A 20,127-nucleotide genomic window follows, 5' to 3' on the forward strand; every position below is an offset into this window, starting at 1 on the left:
CCAATACCATACATCAGTCCCACATCTTCTGCCCTGCAAACAACCCAGGAGAATGTTGTAGGACTAAAAGCCATCTGAATTTTGTTTTGTTTTTGTTTTTTTTGTGAGAAAAAAATATTTTTTTTTATATATTTAATGTTTGTAATGTTGCATTCTTTTCACAATCAATAACACACTGACAATTTGTATGAAAAAATGTTTGTGCTAAAACATTTAGTAAAAAACTGTTCTAAAGTAAAAACAAGTGGTGCTTTTCTAAATATAAAGTGAAATGTGTAATATGTAGTTATATGGGTAACTAAAGTAAAGTATATACTGGTCAATTACACTTACTGCAGTGTTTATGGACTAACATTTATGTTGAAAAGTGTTCTATAACAAACATATTGGGCTGGATGTAATAGGGTGTGATTTTTTAGGTGTCTAAAAAATTGCACGTTTGTATCTTGCGTTTTTTTTTTGTTGCTAAAATTTGCAAATGTAATAAGTGCAAATTTTAAGGTTAAAACGGAATTCACATGCGATTATTTGTGATTTTTAGTAAAGGAAACGTGATTTTTAAACATATATACTTGTCCCGTAGCCAGTGGCGTAAGTTCGTCCCAGTCGTCCGGAGGCAAGAAAAATGCTGGTGCCCTTCTAGAAGTATATATATATATATATATATATATATATATATATCTCCTATATATTAGCCCTGTGACTCTGTGGCTGCACTTCTAACGCTGGGTGGAGTCACAAACCCTGCCCTATCTGTGTCAGCACACCACATGACACACCATAGCAGAAGGGACCACCAGGAGACACACCATTCTCACTGACGGCCCACACTGGCAGGTAAGCAAACAGACACCCACACACCCTCACCACCACCTACTACACCCACCACGGCATAACACACACCCGCTACCATGACCGGCGCTAGCCCCCCCCCTACCATCTGTTATGCAGCCGCACATCACACCGACCACACTGCACAGCAGCCTCCTTCACATCCACCGCCCTTCACCAGCCCCGTCACCCACAACTGACGGAGGTTCCGTACAGGAGCCGCACCGCCGAAGAGGGCCGCACTGCACTTACGGAGCACCACCGCACAGCAGCCTCCCTCAGTTCCACCGCCCTTCAGCAGCCCCGTCACCGACACGCACAGAGCGCTCACCCTGTGTCACGGAGGCGCCACACACCGCAGCGCAAGTCAAGCCAGCGGCACCTCCGTCACCCGTAGCGATGTCCCTGCTACCTGCGCCTCCCGCCCCGCTCTGCCTGCGGCCGTCCTCCACCATCACCCAGCGCTCATCCACCCCTGCACCCCCACCCACCTGTAGCACACCCCCTCCCCCCACCTTCGGAGTAAGCCTTATTTTGTGGGGGGGGGACATATAACGTCAGCCCTGTTAATGTGCAGGAAAGGGGGCCAAGTTACATGCTTCCACCCACCACAAGCCACGCTCCCCATGCACCCCCCGCCCCCACCACCATCAGTCACACAGCAGTCTATCTCCCAGCACCCCCCCCCCTCCACCATCACCCACCACTCATCCACCCCTGTACCCCCACCCCCAACCACCTGTAGCACACCCCCTCCCCCCACCTTCGGAGTAAGCCTGATTTTTTTTTTTGGGGGGGAAGGCCTATATAACTTCATGCCTGTGAATGTGCAGGAAAGGGGGGCAAGATAATTCCTTTCACCCACCACAAGCCACGCTCCCCATCCACCCCCCGCCCCCACCACCATCAGCCACACAGCACCCCCCCCCCAACGTCCACCATCACCCACCACTCATCCACCCCTGCACCCCCACCCACAACCACCTGTAGCACACACCCTCCCCCCACCTTCGGAGTAAACCTGATATTGTTGGGGGGGAGGGAAAATATAACGTCATGCCTGTTAATCTGCAGTAAAGGGGGAGAAGTGAAATGCTTTCACCCACCACAATCCACCCTCCCCATCCACCCCCCCCCACCACCATCAGACACACACCAGTATACGCTCCCCATGCACCCCCACCCCCCCCTCCCCATCACCCACACAGCAGGACATCTGCCGGAACCCCCCCCCTCCTACCTTCCCCACCTTGCCAGTAAGGCTGATATTGTTGGGGGGGGGGGGTAACGTCATGCCTGCTATTGTACTGCAAGGGGGGGACGTGGCATGCTTTAACCCACCACAATCCAACCTCCCCATCCACCCCCCGCCCCCACCACCATCACACACACACCAGCATATCTGCTCTATATAGGACCCAGCACACACCCCCCTCCCCCCCCCCCTACTCCCTTCCCCACCTTGCCAGTAAGGCTGATAACGCCCCTGTACCACTGCCGCTTAAACACGTAACGCCCTCTGTACCAGTGCCGCTTACACACGTAACACCCCCTCTGTACCAGTGTCGCTTACACACGTAACACCCCCCCTGTACCAGTGTCGCTTACACACGTAACGACCCCTGTACCACTGCCGCTTACACACGTAATGCCCCCTGTAGCACTGACGCTTACACACGGAACGCCCCATGTACCAGTGACGCTTACACACGGAACACCCCCTGTACCAGTGACGCGTACACACGCGACGCCCTCTCTATAAGTGACGCTTACACAAGCAATAACATGGACATTTCTCTTTCCGCCCCCCCAGTCACTCAACCTTCCACACATACACACCACAATACCCTACACACAGCTCACTAAACCTAACACACACAGACCATGTAGCAGTGACGCTTACACACGTTACTTCTCCTGTACCGGTGAAGCTTACACACGTAACGCTCCCTGTACCAGTGACGCTTACACACGTAACACCCCCTGCATCAGTGCCACTTACACACGTAACACCCCCCTGTACCATTGACACTTACACACATAATGCCCCCCTTTACCTGTGACGCTTACACACGTAACGCCCCTGTAGCAGTGCCGCTTAGACACGTAACGACCCTGTACCAGTGCCGCGTAAACACGTAACGCCCTCTGTACCAGTCCCGCTTACACACGTAACGCCCACCCTGTACCAGTGCCGCGTACACACGTAACCACCCCTGTACCAGTGGCGCTTACACACGTCATGCCCCCTGTACCAGTGACGCTTACACATGTAACGCCCTCTGTACCAGTGACGCTTACACATGTAACGCCCCATGTACCAGTGACGCTTATACATGTAACGCCCCCTGTACCAGTGCCGCTTACACACGTAACGCCCTCTGTACCAGTGCCGCTTACACACGTAACGCCCCCTGTAACAGTGCCGCTTACACACGTAACGCCCCCTGTACCAGTCCCGCTTACACACGTAACGCCCACCCTGTACCAGTGCCGCGTACACACGTAACCACCCCTGTACCAGTGGCGCTTACACACGTCATGCCCCCTGTACCAGTGACGCTTACACATGTAACGCCCTCTGTACCAGTGACGCTTACACATGTAACGCCCCATGTACCAGTGACGCTTATACATGTAACGCCCCCTGTACCAGTGCCGCTTACACACGTAACGCCCTCTGTACCAGTGCCGCTTACACACGTAACGCCCCCTGTAACAGTGCCGCTTACACACGTAACGCCCTCTGTATAAGTGCAGCTTACACAAGCAATAACATGCACATTCCTCTTTCCCCTCCCCCAGTCACTCAACCTTCCACACATACACACGACAATACCCTACACACAGCTCACTAAACATAACACACACCCCATGTAGCAGTGACGCTTACACACGTAACGTCTCCTGTACCGGTGAAGCTTACACACGTAACACCCCCTGCATCAGTGCCACTTACACACGTTACACCCCCCTGTACCCTTGCCACTTACACACATAATGCCCCCCTTTACCAGTGACGCTTACACACGTAACGCCCCTGTAGAAGTGCCGCTTACACACGTAACCCCCCTGTACCAGTGCCGCGTAAACACGTAACTCCCTCTGTACCAGTGCCTCTTACACACGTAACGCCCCCCCCTGTACCAGTGCCGCTAACAGACGTAACCACCCCTGTACCACTGCCGCTTACACATGTAATGCCCCCTGTAGCAGTGAAGCTTACACACGAAACGCCCTCTGTACCAGTGCCACTTAAACACTTAACGGCCCCTGTAACAGTGCCACTTACACACGTAACGCCCCCTGTACCAGTGACGCTTACACACGTAACGCCCTCTGTAGAAGTGACGCTTACACAAGCAATAACATGGACATTTCTCTTTCCGCCCCCCCAGTCACTCAACCTTCCGCACACACACACCACAATACCCTACACACAGCTCACTAAACATAACACACACAGGCCATGTAGCAGTGACGCTTACACACGTTACTTCTCCTGTACCGGTGAAGCTTACACACGTAACGCTCCCTGTACCAGTCACACTTACACACGTAACACCCCCTGCATCAGTGCCACTTACACACGTAACACCCCCCTGTACCATTGACACTTACACACACAATGCCCCCTTTACCTGTGACGCTTACACACGTAACGCCCCTGTAGCAGTGCCGCTTAAACACGCAACGCCCTCTGTACCAGTGCCGCTTACACACGTAAGGCCCCCCTGTACCAGTGCCGCATACACACGTAACCACCCCTGTACCACTGACGCTTACACACGTCATGCCCCCTGTAGCAGTGACTTACACACAAAACGCCCTCTGTACCAGTGCAGCTTAGACACGTAACGCCCCCTGTACCAGTGACGCTTACACATGTAACGCCCCCTGTACCAGTGACGCTTACACATGTAACGCCCCCTGTACCAGTGACGCTTACACATGTAACGCCCCCTGTACAAGTGGCGCTTACACACGTAACGCCCTCTGTACCAGTGCCGCTTAAACACTTAACGCCCCCTGTAATAGTGCCGCTTACACACGTAACGCCCCCTGTACCACTGACGCTTACACACGTAACGCCCTCTGTAGAAGTGCCGCGTACACAAGCAATAACATGCACATTTCTCTTTCGCCCCCCCCCCAGTCACTCAACGTTCCACACATACACACGACAATACCCTACACACAGCTCACTAAACATAACACACACACCCCATGTAGCAGTGACGCTTACACACGTAACGTCTCCTGTACCGGTGAAGCTTACACACGTAACACTCCCTGCATCAGTGCCACTTACACACGTAACACCCCCCTGTACCCTTGCCACTTACACACATAATGCCCCCCTTTACCAGTGACGCTTAGACACCTAACGCCCCTGTACCAGTGCCGCCTAAACACGTAATGCCCCCCCTGTACCAGTGCCGCTTACACACGTAACCACCCAAGTACCAGTGCCGCTTACACACGTAACGCCCCCTGGAGCAGTGACGCTTACACACTAAACGCCCTCTGTACCAGTGCCGCTTAGACACGTAACGCCCCCTGTAACAGTGACGCTTACACACGTAACGCCCCCTGTACCAGTGACGCTTACACACGTAACGCCCTCTGTACCAGTGCCGCTTAAACACTTAACGCCCCCTGTAACAGTGCCGCTTACACACGTAACGCCCCATGTACCAGTGACGCTTACACACCTAACGCCCTCTGTAGAAGTGAAGCTTACACCTCTGTGCCAGTGCCGCTTGCACACGTAACACCACCCCTGTACAAGTGCCACTTACACACGTAACGACCCCTGTACCACTGCCGCTTACACACGTAATGCCCCCTGTACCAGTGACTCTTACACACGTAACGCTCCCTGTACCAGTGACGCGTACACACGCAACGCCCCCTGTACCAGTGACGCGTACACACGCAACGCCCTCTCTATAAGTGACGCTTACACAAGCAATAACATGGACATTTCTCTTTCAGCCCCCCCAGTCACTCAACCTTCCACACATACACACCACAATACCCTACACACAGCTGACTAAACATAACACACACAGCCCATGTAGCAGTGACGCTTACACACGTTACTTCTCCTGTACCGGTGAAGCTTACACACGTAATGCTCCCTGTACCAGTGACGCTTACACACGTAACACCCCCTGCATCAGTGGCACTTACTCACGTAACACCCCCCTGTACCATTGACACTTACACACATAATGCCCCCCTTTACCTGTGACGCTTACACACGTAACGCCCCTGTAGCAGTGCCGCTTAAACACGTACCACCCTCTGTACCAGTGCCGCTTACACACGTTACCACCCCTGTACCAGTCCCGCTTACACACTTCATGCCCCCTGTAGCAGTGACGCTTACACACGAAACGCCCTCTGTACCAGTGCCGCTTAGACACGTAACTCCCCCTGTACCAGTGACGCTTACACATGTAACGCCCCCTGTACCAGTGACGCTTACACACGTAACGCCCTCTGTACCAGTGCCCCTTAAACACTTAACGCCCCCTGTAACAGTGCCGCTTACACACGTAACGCCCCCTGTACCAGTGACGCTTACACGTAACGCCCTCTGTAGAAGTGACGCTTACACAAGCAATAACATGCACATTTCTCTTTCGCCCCCCCAGTCACTCAACCTACCACACATACACACGACAATACCCTACACACAGCTCACTAAACATAACACACACACCCCATGTACCAGTGACGCTTACACACGTAACGCCCCTGTACCAGTGCCGCTTAAACACCTAACGCCCTCTGTACCAGTGCCGCTTAGACACGTAACGCCCCCTGTCACAGTGACGCTTACACACGTAACGCCCCCTGGACCAGTGACACTTACACACTTAACGTCCCTGTAGAAGTGACGCACACACAAGTAATAAAATGGAAAATTCTCTTTCGGCCCCCGCAGTCACTCAACCTTCCACACATACACACCACAATACCCTACACACAGCTCACTAAACATAACACACACAGCCATGACAGCTACCAACAAACTCATCCTATAACACACACATACACCTTCTACAACCTCACCCAGCCCTTACCCCTACACCAATTCATACAATCACCACACCACATCCACACTCACTCACCTAACGGCATCCACACACACCACATTTCTAACACCAACCACAATCCATGTATCCCTTGCACAACAAACAACACTCCACACATTGTTCCTTCACCCCCCACCACAATCCAGCATGCAATACAATCAACACCTACCACATACACACTATGACCCTCCACAATTCTTCTTACTACCCAACAACACTACCCCTTTCACCTACAAACACACACATGCACTACAGACATATTTCAACACACACTCCACACTTTCAACTTCACACACCCTACCACCACTCAACAAAAACCACTACTTACCATACCCTACACACACCCAAACACAACACCCCTCACCAACAAATCATTACCACTAAAACCCTACTCCTGTTCAACCTACTTTGGACATCATAACACTACCCCCATCCCTCACTACGACAACAATACATACAAACCTACACACTTACCCCCACTCTATTCCACAGCCAACATACATCAGTACCCTACTCTTTTTCTTCAACCCACACACACACCAACTCACCACTCCAACATAACACTCCAACACCCCCATTACCTTACAAAGCCGCCACAAGCCCCCACAACACCACACTACCTACAATACAGACCCACCTCCCTCTTTATACACACCATGGATTTTTACCCACCATCACCCCACGCATTAGCCCACAACAGTTTCACTATCACTACCACCCACCCACATGCCATTTTCTGCTTCCCACCACAAACTCCCATCCACACAGCACACAACACAATATCTTACACACTCTACACAAAACCAACACCTATGCCACCTTACAACCCGACAACACTACACCTTTACCCTACACACAAACACATTCACAACATACAATTTGTCAAACCCCCCACCCCACAACATCTACTTCACATGTCCTACCACCACTCCAAAATCAACACCACTTTTTTCACCCTTCACACACCCTACCACAACCCACCAAACACATACACGCATCACAACTATGCCCCTACCCCTAATACAGCTACCTCCCTTACACAGGCCGCCACATTATCACAAGCCACATATATATGTCCAGCTGGGGACAGAAGTACCAAAAATCCTGTTGAACACAGTCCAAAAACAGCGGATGCCCCTGCTGTGTACATGCACTAACTACCACCCTTGACCTCAGGGGGAATACCGGTACCGTCTTGAACACAGTCACCCATCCCCTTGCACAACACCACCACATTTACTACCTGTTGTCTCCTCACCCATCCCTGCCTCCTACCCCACCTCACCTTTACATTAACCATCCACATTCCTTAACACTTCCCAATACACACTACACACACAATTACTCCCCCACTACAATTAATCACCTTGACCCACCCTTCCAACGCTACCAAATACACAAACACAAAACACCCACCACACTCTGTATCACAACACACCACTAAACTACTCATATAATAAACATGTCCCTACTCCTAATACCCCTACCTTTATCCAATGCCCCCACCTATGCACCCCCTCTACCATACCCAACTCCCCCATTTAAAGGACATCATACAACAAACCTTGCACACGCCAACACACATTCACGCACTCACTCACTCTACCACAATTTCCTCTCTAACATTCTCAGCCTCCACACACGACACCCAACCACCACTGACAACAGCTACATAAACCATTTTACACTCCAACTGTACCAGCACATCAACATATCCACTTTTTACACCAAACAAACAACACACGCACAACCTTCCCCACCATCTTTACACACTATGTCTCACAACCAAACTTTACATACCAACTCCAACCCTTAACACAACTCCTGCACCCTAAACCACACCACCAACAACCATGCACATGCCTCTCCAACAACACCTCACAAGGCCAACGCTCAAACACACTAACACCTTATTTTCTAAACAACTTTCACACATACACCACCACTCCAACATCCCATTTACAAACACACACATTTCACTCTCTGTACACAACAGTAACCCACAAACACACCCACTGACCATAGCACACCTTACAATACACACCAAATAACACACTCACAACACATGTACACCTCAACCACCCATACCCACTCACCCCTACAGCACAACATCTACACACACCACTACACATACACACCCCTGCCCACACCCGCACATCCACAACCCACACCAGCATTTCCTCCCCTACCACTATCCCCCCACCCCTGTACATCAAGTGGACACCATCCACAACACCTTCTACACCCTACCGCACCCTCTGCAAACCTATATTCCACTAAACCTTTCACAATGATCACACAACACTGCCATTACCAACTAACATTTCCTAAAGGCCCTTTAACAACCCACCTACAGTACACACCATCGTCAACACCAAAAGGACACCATACAACAAACCTTACACACACCCACACCCATTAACTCACTGACTCACTCACTTCACCACCATTTCCTCTCACACACACTCATACTGCATACAGCACACCCACCACCCCTTACAACACCTACATAACACATTTTACACTCTGACTGTACTCTCACATCCACATATCCCCTTCTCAAACCAAACACACAACACACGCACAATCCTTCCCCAACAACTTTCAACACTCCATGTCACAACCCACATTTCCATACCACATCCACACCTTACCACAATGCCATGAACCTAAACCACACACCCAACAACCATGCACATGCCTCTCCAACAACAGCTCACAAGGCCACCCCTCAAACACACTAACACTTTATTTACAAACCAACCTTCACAAATACACCGCCACTGCAACAACCCATTTACAACAAAACAACTTTCACTATCTCCACACAACACTCACCACCAGTGACCAAAGCACACCTTACAATAGCCTTCAAATACATCACACACAACACATGTACACATCAACCACCCATATCCACTCACCCCTACAACACAACATATACACACACCAGAACACATACATACCCCTGCCCACACCCCCACATCCACACCAACTTTTCCTCACCTACCACTATCCCCCTACCCCTGCAAATCAACACAACACCATCCAGAACACCTTAAACAGCCTACCCACTCCATTGCATCACCAACCAAACAGCAAAACATACACACCATGCCCCTACTCAAACATACCAACCCTTCCTCCCACACACACCATATCCAAACACCTTCCTCCATCTCCTTCAACCCCACTCCACAAACAACACCAAAAAACACATTAACACACCACTATTCACACATACTTACACACCCACACAACCCTTTTACCCATCCACCACACACACACTATCTATAACACCATCCCTACACGCTACAAGTCACTTCCTCAAACACAAGACCACACTAACTGCATGACACAACTCCACCTTCATGCTACCAGCCCCTTTTGCATACAATCCAAACACCCTTATTCCCCATACACCCCCTCTCCTACCCAAAACACCTTACCAACACCCAACCCACCTCAAACGTCCATACACCACTTACCCAAAACACCATACCTTCCACACACCTCCCACACATTCAGCCCCCAACACTACCCCCTACACATTAACACAACCTTCCACATTCACATACCTTAACCCCTTCCCTACACACACCATCTGCACCTCCAACAGACATCACACCTACAATGCCCATCACCCTCCCAAAAACAAAACATAACAAAATCTATACTACCCCCATCCACCCTCTTCCTCCAAAAGACGCAACATACCCCTGCCCACACCACCACATTCACACCAACTTTCCCTCAACTAGCACTATCCCCCTACCCCTGCAAATCAACAGGCCACCATCCACAACACCTTCAACACCCTACTCACTCTATTGCATCGCCAACCAAAACACCATTCCTTCCACACACCTCCCACACATTCACTAACCAACACTACCCCCTACACATTAACACAAACTTCTACATTCACATACCTTACCCCCTTCCCTACACACACCATCTGCACCTCCAACAGACATTACACCAACAATGGCCAGCACCCCCCCCCCTAGAACAGAAGAACAAAAACCATAATCTCTACTACCCCCATCCTCCCTCTTCCTCCAAAACACGCAACATACATACCCCTGCCCACACCCCCACATCCACAACAACTTTTCCTCACCTCCATCTACTTCAACCCCACTCCACAAGCAACACCAATAAACCCATGAACACATAACATTTGTCAATACACCACTATTCACACATACACACACCCACACACCCCTTTTACCCATCCACCACACACACACTATCTATAACACCATTCCTATCTTTACCCATTAACACCTACTTAGAATTGCAATGCATTCCAATTGCACCCCACACCACTTCTTACAATGCCCCTTACTCACACTATGTTTTGCTTCCCGGTCTAATCACCTACCTTTACTACTACATTACCTACTGTCCTCGCTCTCATTGATCACTAATTCACACTTTATCATTCACTGCATGTTTATCCCCACACCAAAAAAAACACAACAATACACACAGTTAAACAACCCAACCAATTACCTATTACCACTACATTCATCAAACCTTACAACACAACTTTCAACAATACATGTCCCTAGCATCACCTATCAGCACATTTCCACTTCCAAACTACACAGGACTATACCCTAAATAACATCCAGCATTTATAACACATCGCCATTACTGCCCCTTTCTAACTCCACATACCATCACTAACCAACACCATTTTCTATGTAACACACCCCAATGTAACTATACACTCCTTCCTTTTCATCCTTATTCTAATGCTATCCATTTAACCCTCTGTAACCCACCTTCCTTCCTCCCAAGTCGTGTATGTGACTTTTTTTACCATTACCATTCACCTGCCTATCACCTTTCATCTCTGTCATTTCTACATACCCTGCCTCTGCACCTTCATAACGTATTCACTCTGTTATACTATTTACTAGCCAGTTATTTCTATGTTTCCCTCTATTATCTACATTTTCCCTTCTTCGCCACATAAGCAAGAGGATCATACACAGCTATTACTTCCACAAACACTCGCCTTTACACACATGTATACCAGCCAAAATCATTGTCTCGACTAATACTTTTATGTACTCAACAGTAGATTACTATGGATTTACATGAGGATCCCTTAGTAAGAAAAAAACCCAAAAACAAAGAACGCCAGGCCAGATGGTTAGCTAAACAAAGCCAAGCCTATGTTGCATTATCACGCTCTCGCAATGCACATCACGTCAAAGTACACATTACACCAACTGAACAACAAGGCCAGCTCCTTGGTGACACCCAACACTTTACTAAAAATGTAGTTTTCACTCAAATTTTTAACATGTAAACCATCTTCACATACTTGCCTTGAACAACCATCTTTACTATACATAACATTTACACCTACAATCTTACCAGCCTCCCCTATACACACTGCTCACCCACTCACAAAACCCTGCACCCCATTCAAATCACATTCCCTTTTGTCATACTACAACTACCCAGAAACAAACCAACCATTCCACCACAACTTCACCATCTACTATTCTACTCCTTCACTTTTCTGTCCAGTTTACCGGGGCGTAGCCCCTTACGACGGTGTGAAGAGCGCCCGTAGGGCGCGATGAATCACCTAGTATATATATATATTCCATAGACAAAAAACCTTACGGTTTCACATGTCCCATTAAGGCTTCTTAGACATGATCGAAATTTCAGAAACCTGTTGTAACTCTTCCACTCAAACTCCAAAAAGCAATGAAATTCCGATCATTAAGTCTGACGCCTTAATGGACGTGTTCCTTGCGCAATACAGATATGGTATGCCATCACAGCCTGTGGGTAAGTGCAGATTCAGCACTCTCACAGAGTGAGATTGCTGTCACTCACACAATGGTGGAGCTGCTAATTCACAGATTTGTGTGCTCATTGGAATACACACATGCAGTCTATGCAACTGAAGGTCTGAGCAGTTTTGTGGTGCTCCCATCCCACACAGTGCCCACAACCATCCCATTCAGTCAGCACAACAATCCCACCTTGTTACAACATCCTTCTAACTCCATACATTCATCTCACTTAGTATACACATTTAGCTCCCTCAAACATCTTGGTTAATTGCTAAAACTATAATACCCCATCTACGGTCTATGCATCTACACTTACTTCCCCTATACACCCCCATGCTGCTCTGTCTTCCCCAATTCCTACTGCTATGTTCTCCCATCTGTGCTAGTCTGTACTAACTTATCTGTACCATCTGTCTTTCCCCACCTGTGCCTTGTCTGTACCACCGTTTCCTTCTCTCTGTGCTGCTCAGTGTTTCCTTCTTCAACGTCACTCTGCCTCCTCCAATACATAGCACACTGTCTTCTCTCCCATCTGAACCAGTTTTCTACCCATCCGTGCCAGTGTTTTTAACCCATCTGCACCGATGTCTCCCTTCCCATACTTGCTGCTTGATCTACCCCCTATCCAAACCACTCTTACCCTATTCATATAGCTGTCATCCTGAAGGTAAGTTTCGTGGGTCACTATTGGGGTGGGATGGGGGTTGCCCTATCCAACCCACCCAAGGATTAGGCCTAGCTGCCACCCCCCAAGGGGAGGTAAAAATACTTATCTCCTCCAATGTTGGGACTGTATTCCCCTCATCCATGCTGCTCTGCCTTCCTCATCCATGCCGTTTCTTTCCATCTATACTGCTCTTACCCCTCCCACATCTGTGCTGCTTTTTCCCCCTCATCCACACGGCACTGTCCACCCATCCACGCAGCTGTCTCCCCACCATCTGTGCCACTGTCTTTCCCCCATCTGTCTTACCTCCCCGCATCTGTGGGGGTAATTCAGAATTGATTGTAGATGTGCCAAATTTAGCACATCTACAATCATTTACTCTGACATGTGACGGGATGCCCAGCACAGGGATAGTCCACCCCGCATGTCATGCCCTCCCCCCACTGGGCTCCCGGGTACGCACGCACAGTGCAGCCATTGCGCATTCGCACCCCACAAACTAATTCAGACTGTGATTGCTTCAGTCTGAATTATCCCGTGTTTCTTTGTCACCGCCCATCAATGCTGCTTAGTCTTCCCTCTATCCACACACCCCCATCCACAATGCTCTGTCTTCTCCATCCAATCAACAACACTCTTACCTCATCCGAGCAGCTTTGTCTTCCGCTCAGACCTTCAGTTGCATAGACTGCATGTGTGTATTCCAATGAGCACACAAATCTGTGAATTAGCAGCTCCACAATTGTGTGAGTGACAGCAATCTCACTCTATGAGAGTGCTGAATCTGCACTTTACCCACAGGCTGTGATGGCATACCATATCTGTATTGCGCAAGGAACACGTCCATTAAGGCGTCAGCCTTAATGATCGGAATTTCATTGCTTTTTGGAGTTTGAGTGAAAGAGTTACAACAGGTTTCTGAAATTTCGATCATGTCTAAGAAGCCTTAATGGGACATGTGAAACCGTAAGGTTTTTTGTCTATGGAATTTCATCGCTTTTTTTAATTTATTTTTTTTATTCAGAAATGTAAAATTTCACTGTAAGAATAAACATTTGATTTTTTTAAATGTTTAATGAAAATGTTCGTATAACATCACTGTTCTGTGCAAAATTATTTTATTTACCAAACCGAATTGTTTAAGGTCCGCACACACTTAACGATTTAATGAGCGACGTCGCTCATTTTCCCCCTCCGGCCCCGCTGGTCGGCAACGATCGTCGCTGTCGGTAGGGCATGCATGAAGGATGTGGACTGTCGTCCACGACCTTCATGCAGGGCTGGCGTGGGCGTGACGTCACTGAGCGATATGAGCGGTCATATCGCTCAGTGAGTACAGTCGGCCGCCGGCCGGCCGGCCCGGGAGGGGGAAACATTAGACGATGTCGCTCACAGAGCGACATCGTTAAATGTGTATGGGCCTTTAGACTTTGGTCAAAATATTTTGCTGCCTTTGCAGCTGATGCAGGGAGGGGGGTAGGCGGCAGCAGCCTGTGACTGAGGCTGGAGGTAGGCGTGAAATGCATTGCTTGTACGTGTGAGTGCGTGGTGTCAGGTGCTGCGCGTGTATATGTGTGTGTGTGTCAGGTGCTGCCTGTGTATGTGTGTGTCAGGTCCTGTGTATGTGTGTGTAGGTGCTGCGTGTATATATGAGTGTGTCTGATGCTGCGTGTGTATGCATCAGCTGCCACACGTGTGTGTGTCAGGTGTTGCGGGTGTATATGTGTGTGAGTATCAGGTGCTCCGCGTGTGTACAAGTGTATGTCTGGTGCTGTGCATGAATACGTATGTCTGTGTCAGGTGCTGCGCGTGTACATGAGTGTGCATCAGGTGCTGCGCGTGTACATGAGTGTGCATTAGGTGCTGCGCGTGTACATGAGTGTGCGTCAGGTGCTGCGTGTGTACATGAGTGCGCGCCAGGTGCTGCGTGTGTACATGAGTGTGCGTCAGGTGCTGCGCGTGTACATGTGTGTGCGTCAGGTGCTGCACGTGTCTATGTGTGTGTGAGTAAGGTGCTGCGTGTGTATGTGTGTGTCAGGTGCTGCATGTGCATATTAGTGTGTCTGATGGTGTGCGTGTATATGTATGTGTCAGGTGCTGCATGTATATGTATGTGTCAGGTGCTGCGTGTATATGCATGTGTCAGGTGCTGCATGTTTATTTTATTGTGTCTGATGCTACATGTGTGTGTCAGGTGCCGCACGTGTATATGTGTGTGTGTCAGTTGTTGCGCGTGTATGTGTGTGTCAGGTGCCGTTCCCCTTCTTCCCATCCCAGCTCTCTCTGTAGAATACAGCTCTGCACCCAGAGAGAGGGACTGACCAGGGGGCTGATCACTGCGCTGCTCACTTTTTGGTCATGAGTTCGGCCTCCTGTTTCTTCCAGTGCTGTGTTCCTGCAGCCCAGCCCTCCCTGTTGTGCCAGAGAATCAGCCCTTCCTTCCCCTGCCAGAGAGAGAGCCCGAGGCAGAGACATACTCTTCCCGTAGCTGGCCTACCCCCAGTACTTCAGCACTGGCCATGCGGCAGTCAACAAAGGAGACCAGCAGGGGGTTCTGGCAGCATCAGCTGTGGCCGCAGCTGGATCGGAGAGGCCTGCAGTGTCTGAGGTGGGCAGCACTTCCTCCGCCGCTGTCACCTTCCCCTGCTGGAGAGAAAGCCAGAGACATACCCTTCCCGCAGCTGGGCTACCCCTAGTACCTCAGCGCTGGCCAGGCAGAAGTCTATGGAGGGGACCGGCAGGGGTTTCGGGCCGCAGCAGCAGCGGCCGCAGCCAGATCAGGGAGGCCTGCAGGGTCAGAGCTGGGCAGCACTTCCACCAACACTGTCACCTCTGTGCTGGGCATGTACACCAGTCCGTACGGACGGAGGTGTCCACAACAGGCAGCAGTATAATGAGTCAGACAAACTCATTACACGCTGCCCACTGCTGCGCCGCATGCCCTCGATGGAGGAAGCCTAGATGCGGTCCCCAGCGGCAGCGAGGGAGAAGGGTGATCACATAACCCTTCAACCCGGCACCTCACAATCAGCTGGGGATCTGCAGCAGCTTCATCTCTCTCTTCCTCAACCTCTCTGACACCACAGCAGCCCCTCTGGGTCCAGTGTAGCTCTGCCCCCCTGCTCACAGTTCACTCGGCCTCTCCTGATTAAAAAGAAAATAAGAGCCTGACCTGCTGCTCAGATGCGAGGAAGGGACGGGCGGTAGGTCCTCTGTGAGTGCACTACACAGTCAAAATTAACTCGGACTCCTCACAACAGTGTGGACTGCGGACGACGTCAGACGCCAATTTGGGTGTGCTTGCCGCACTACCTGCCCATCAAGCCCAACGTGGTGCCATGGTGCCAGCCCCGCCCACTATACGGATTCCATTTTGTATTAGGAATCCTATAACCGCATTCCGACATCCCTCCCTATGACGCTGCCATCCATACATCCGTACACTGCCGCTCTCACACAACTGTACACTGCTGCTCTCATACATCCATACACTGCCGCTCTCATACATCCGTACAACCCCGCTCTCATACATCCGTACAACCCCGCTCTCATACATCCGCACACTGCCGCTCTCACACAACTGTACACTGCTGCTCTCATACATCCATACACTGCCGCTATCATACATCCACACACCGCCACACGCATACAGCCGCACACCACCGCACTCATACAGCCGCACACTGACGCAGTTATACAGCCGTACACTGCCGCTCTCATACAGCCGTACACTTCCGCTCTCATACAGCCGTACACTGCCCTCTTATACATCCGTACACTGCCGCTCTCTTACATCCATACACTGCTGCTCTCATACATCCATACACTGCCGCTCTCATACATCCGTACAACCCCGCTCTCATACATCCGTACACAGCCGCTATCATACATCCGTACACCGCCGCTCTCATACATCCACACACTGCCGCTCTCATACATCCACACACCGCCGCTCTCATATATCCACACACCGCCGCTCTCATGCATCTGTACACTGCCGCTCTCATAAATCCGTACAACCCCACTCTCATACATCCGTACACTGCCGCTCTCATACATCCGTACACCGCCGCTCTCATACATCCGTACACTGCCGCTCTCATACATCCACACACTGCCGCTCACATACATCCACACACTGCCGCTCTCATACATCCACACACCGCCGCTCTCATACATCCACACACCGCCGCTCTCATACATCCGTACACTGCCGCTCTCATACATCCACACACCGCCGCTCTCATACATCCGTACAACCCCGCTCTCATACATCCGTATACTGCCGCTCTCATACATCAGCACACTGCCGCTCTCATACATTCGCACACTGCCGCACTCATACATCTGTACACCGCCGCTCTCATACATCCACACACTGCCGCTCTCACACTGCCGCTCTCATACATCCGTACACCGCCGCTCTCATACATCCGTACACCGCCGCTCTCATACATCCGTACACCGCCGCTCTCATACATCCACACACTGCCGCTCTCATACATCCACACACTGCCGCTCTCATACATCCACACACCTCCGCTCTCATACATCCACACACCGCCGCTCTTATACATCAGTACACTGCCGCTCTCACACATCCGTACAACCCCACTCTCATACATCCGTACACTGCCGTTCTCATACATCCGTACACCGCCGCTCTCATACATCCATACACCGCCGCTCTCATACATCCACACACTGCCGCTCTCATACATCCACACATTGCCGCTCTCATACATCCACACACCGCCGCTCGCATACATCCACACACCGCCGCTCTCATACATCCTTACACTGCCGCTCTCACACATCCACACACCGCCGCTCTCATACATCCGTACAACCCCGCTCTCATATATCCGTATACTGCCACTCTCATACATCCACACACTGCCGCTCTCATACATTCGCACACTGCCGCACTCATACATCTGTACACCGCCGCTCTCATACATCCACACACTGCCGCTCTCAAACATCCACACACTGCCGCTCTCATACATCCGCACACTGCCGCTCTCATACATCCGCCCACTGCCGCTCTCATACATCCGCACACTGACGCTCTCATACAGCCGCACACTGCCGCTCTCATACAGCCGCACACTGCCACTCTCATACAGCCGCACACTGCCGCTCTCATACAGCCGCACACTGCCGCTCTCATACATCCGTACACTGCCGCTCTCATACATACGTACACTGCCGCTCTCATACAGCCACACACTGCCGCTCTCATACATCTACACACCGCCGCTCTCATACATCCGTACACTGCCGCTCTCATACATCCACACACCGCCGCTCTCATACATCCGTACAACCCCGCTCTCATACATCCGTATACTGCCGCTCTCATACATCAGCACACTGCCGCTCTCATACATTCGCACACTGCCGCACTCATACATCTGTACACCGCCGCTCTCATACATCCACACACTGCCGCTCTCACACTGCCGCTCTCATACATCCGTACACCGCCGCTCTCATACATCCGTACACCGCCGCTCTCATACATCCGTACACCGCCGCTCTCATACATCCACACACTGCCGCTCTCATACATCCACACACTGCCGCTCTCATACATCCACACACCTCCGCTCTCATACATCCACACACCGCCGCTCTCATACATCAGGACACTGCCGCTCTCATACATCCGTACAACCCCACTCTTATACATCCGTACACTGCCGTTCTCATACATCCGTACACCGCCGCTCTCATACATCCATACACCGCCGCTCTCTTACATCCACACACTGCCGCTCTCATACATCCACACACTGCCGCTCTCATACATCCACACACTGCCGCTCTCATACATCCACACACTGCCGCTCTCATACATCCACAAACCTCCGCTCTCATACATCCACACACCGCCGCTCTTATACATCAGTACACTGCCGCTCTCACACATCCGTACAACCCCACTCTCATACATCCGTACACTGCCGTTCTCATACATCCGTACACCGCCGCTCTCATACATCCATACACCGCCGCTCTCATACATCCACACACTGCTGCTCTCATACATCCACACATTGCCGCTCTCATACATCCACACACCGCCGCTCGCATACATTCACACACCGCCGCTCTCATACATCCGTACACTGCCGCTCTCATACATCCACACACCGCCGCTCTCATACATCCGTACAACCCCGCTCTCATATATCCGTATACTGCCACTCTCATACATCCACACACTGCCGCTCTCATACATTCGCACACTGCCGCACTCATACATCTGTACACCGCCGCTCTCATACAGCCGCACACTGCCGCTCTCATACAGCCGCACACTGCCAATCTCATACAGCCGCACACTGCCGCTCTCATACAGCCGCACACTGCCGCTCTCATACATCCGTACACTGCCGCTCTCATACAGCCGTACACTGCCGCTCTCATACAGCCACACACTGCCGCTCTCATACATCTACACACTGCCGCTCTCATACATCCACACACTGCCGCTCTCATACATCCACACACTGCCGCTCTCATACATCCGCACACTGCAGCTCTCATACATCCGCACACCGCCACACTCATACAGCCACACTCATACAGCCGCAATCCACCGCACTCATACAGCCGCAGACCACCGCACTCATACAGCCGCACACTTCCGCTCACATACATCCGTACACTGCCGCTCTCATACATC

The sequence above is a fragment of the Pseudophryne corroboree genome, chromosome 2 (genome assembly GCF_028390025.1).
Source record: "Pseudophryne corroboree isolate aPseCor3 chromosome 2, aPseCor3.hap2, whole genome shotgun sequence".
Taxonomy (NCBI): domain Eukaryota; kingdom Metazoa; phylum Chordata; class Amphibia; order Anura; family Myobatrachidae; genus Pseudophryne; species Pseudophryne corroboree.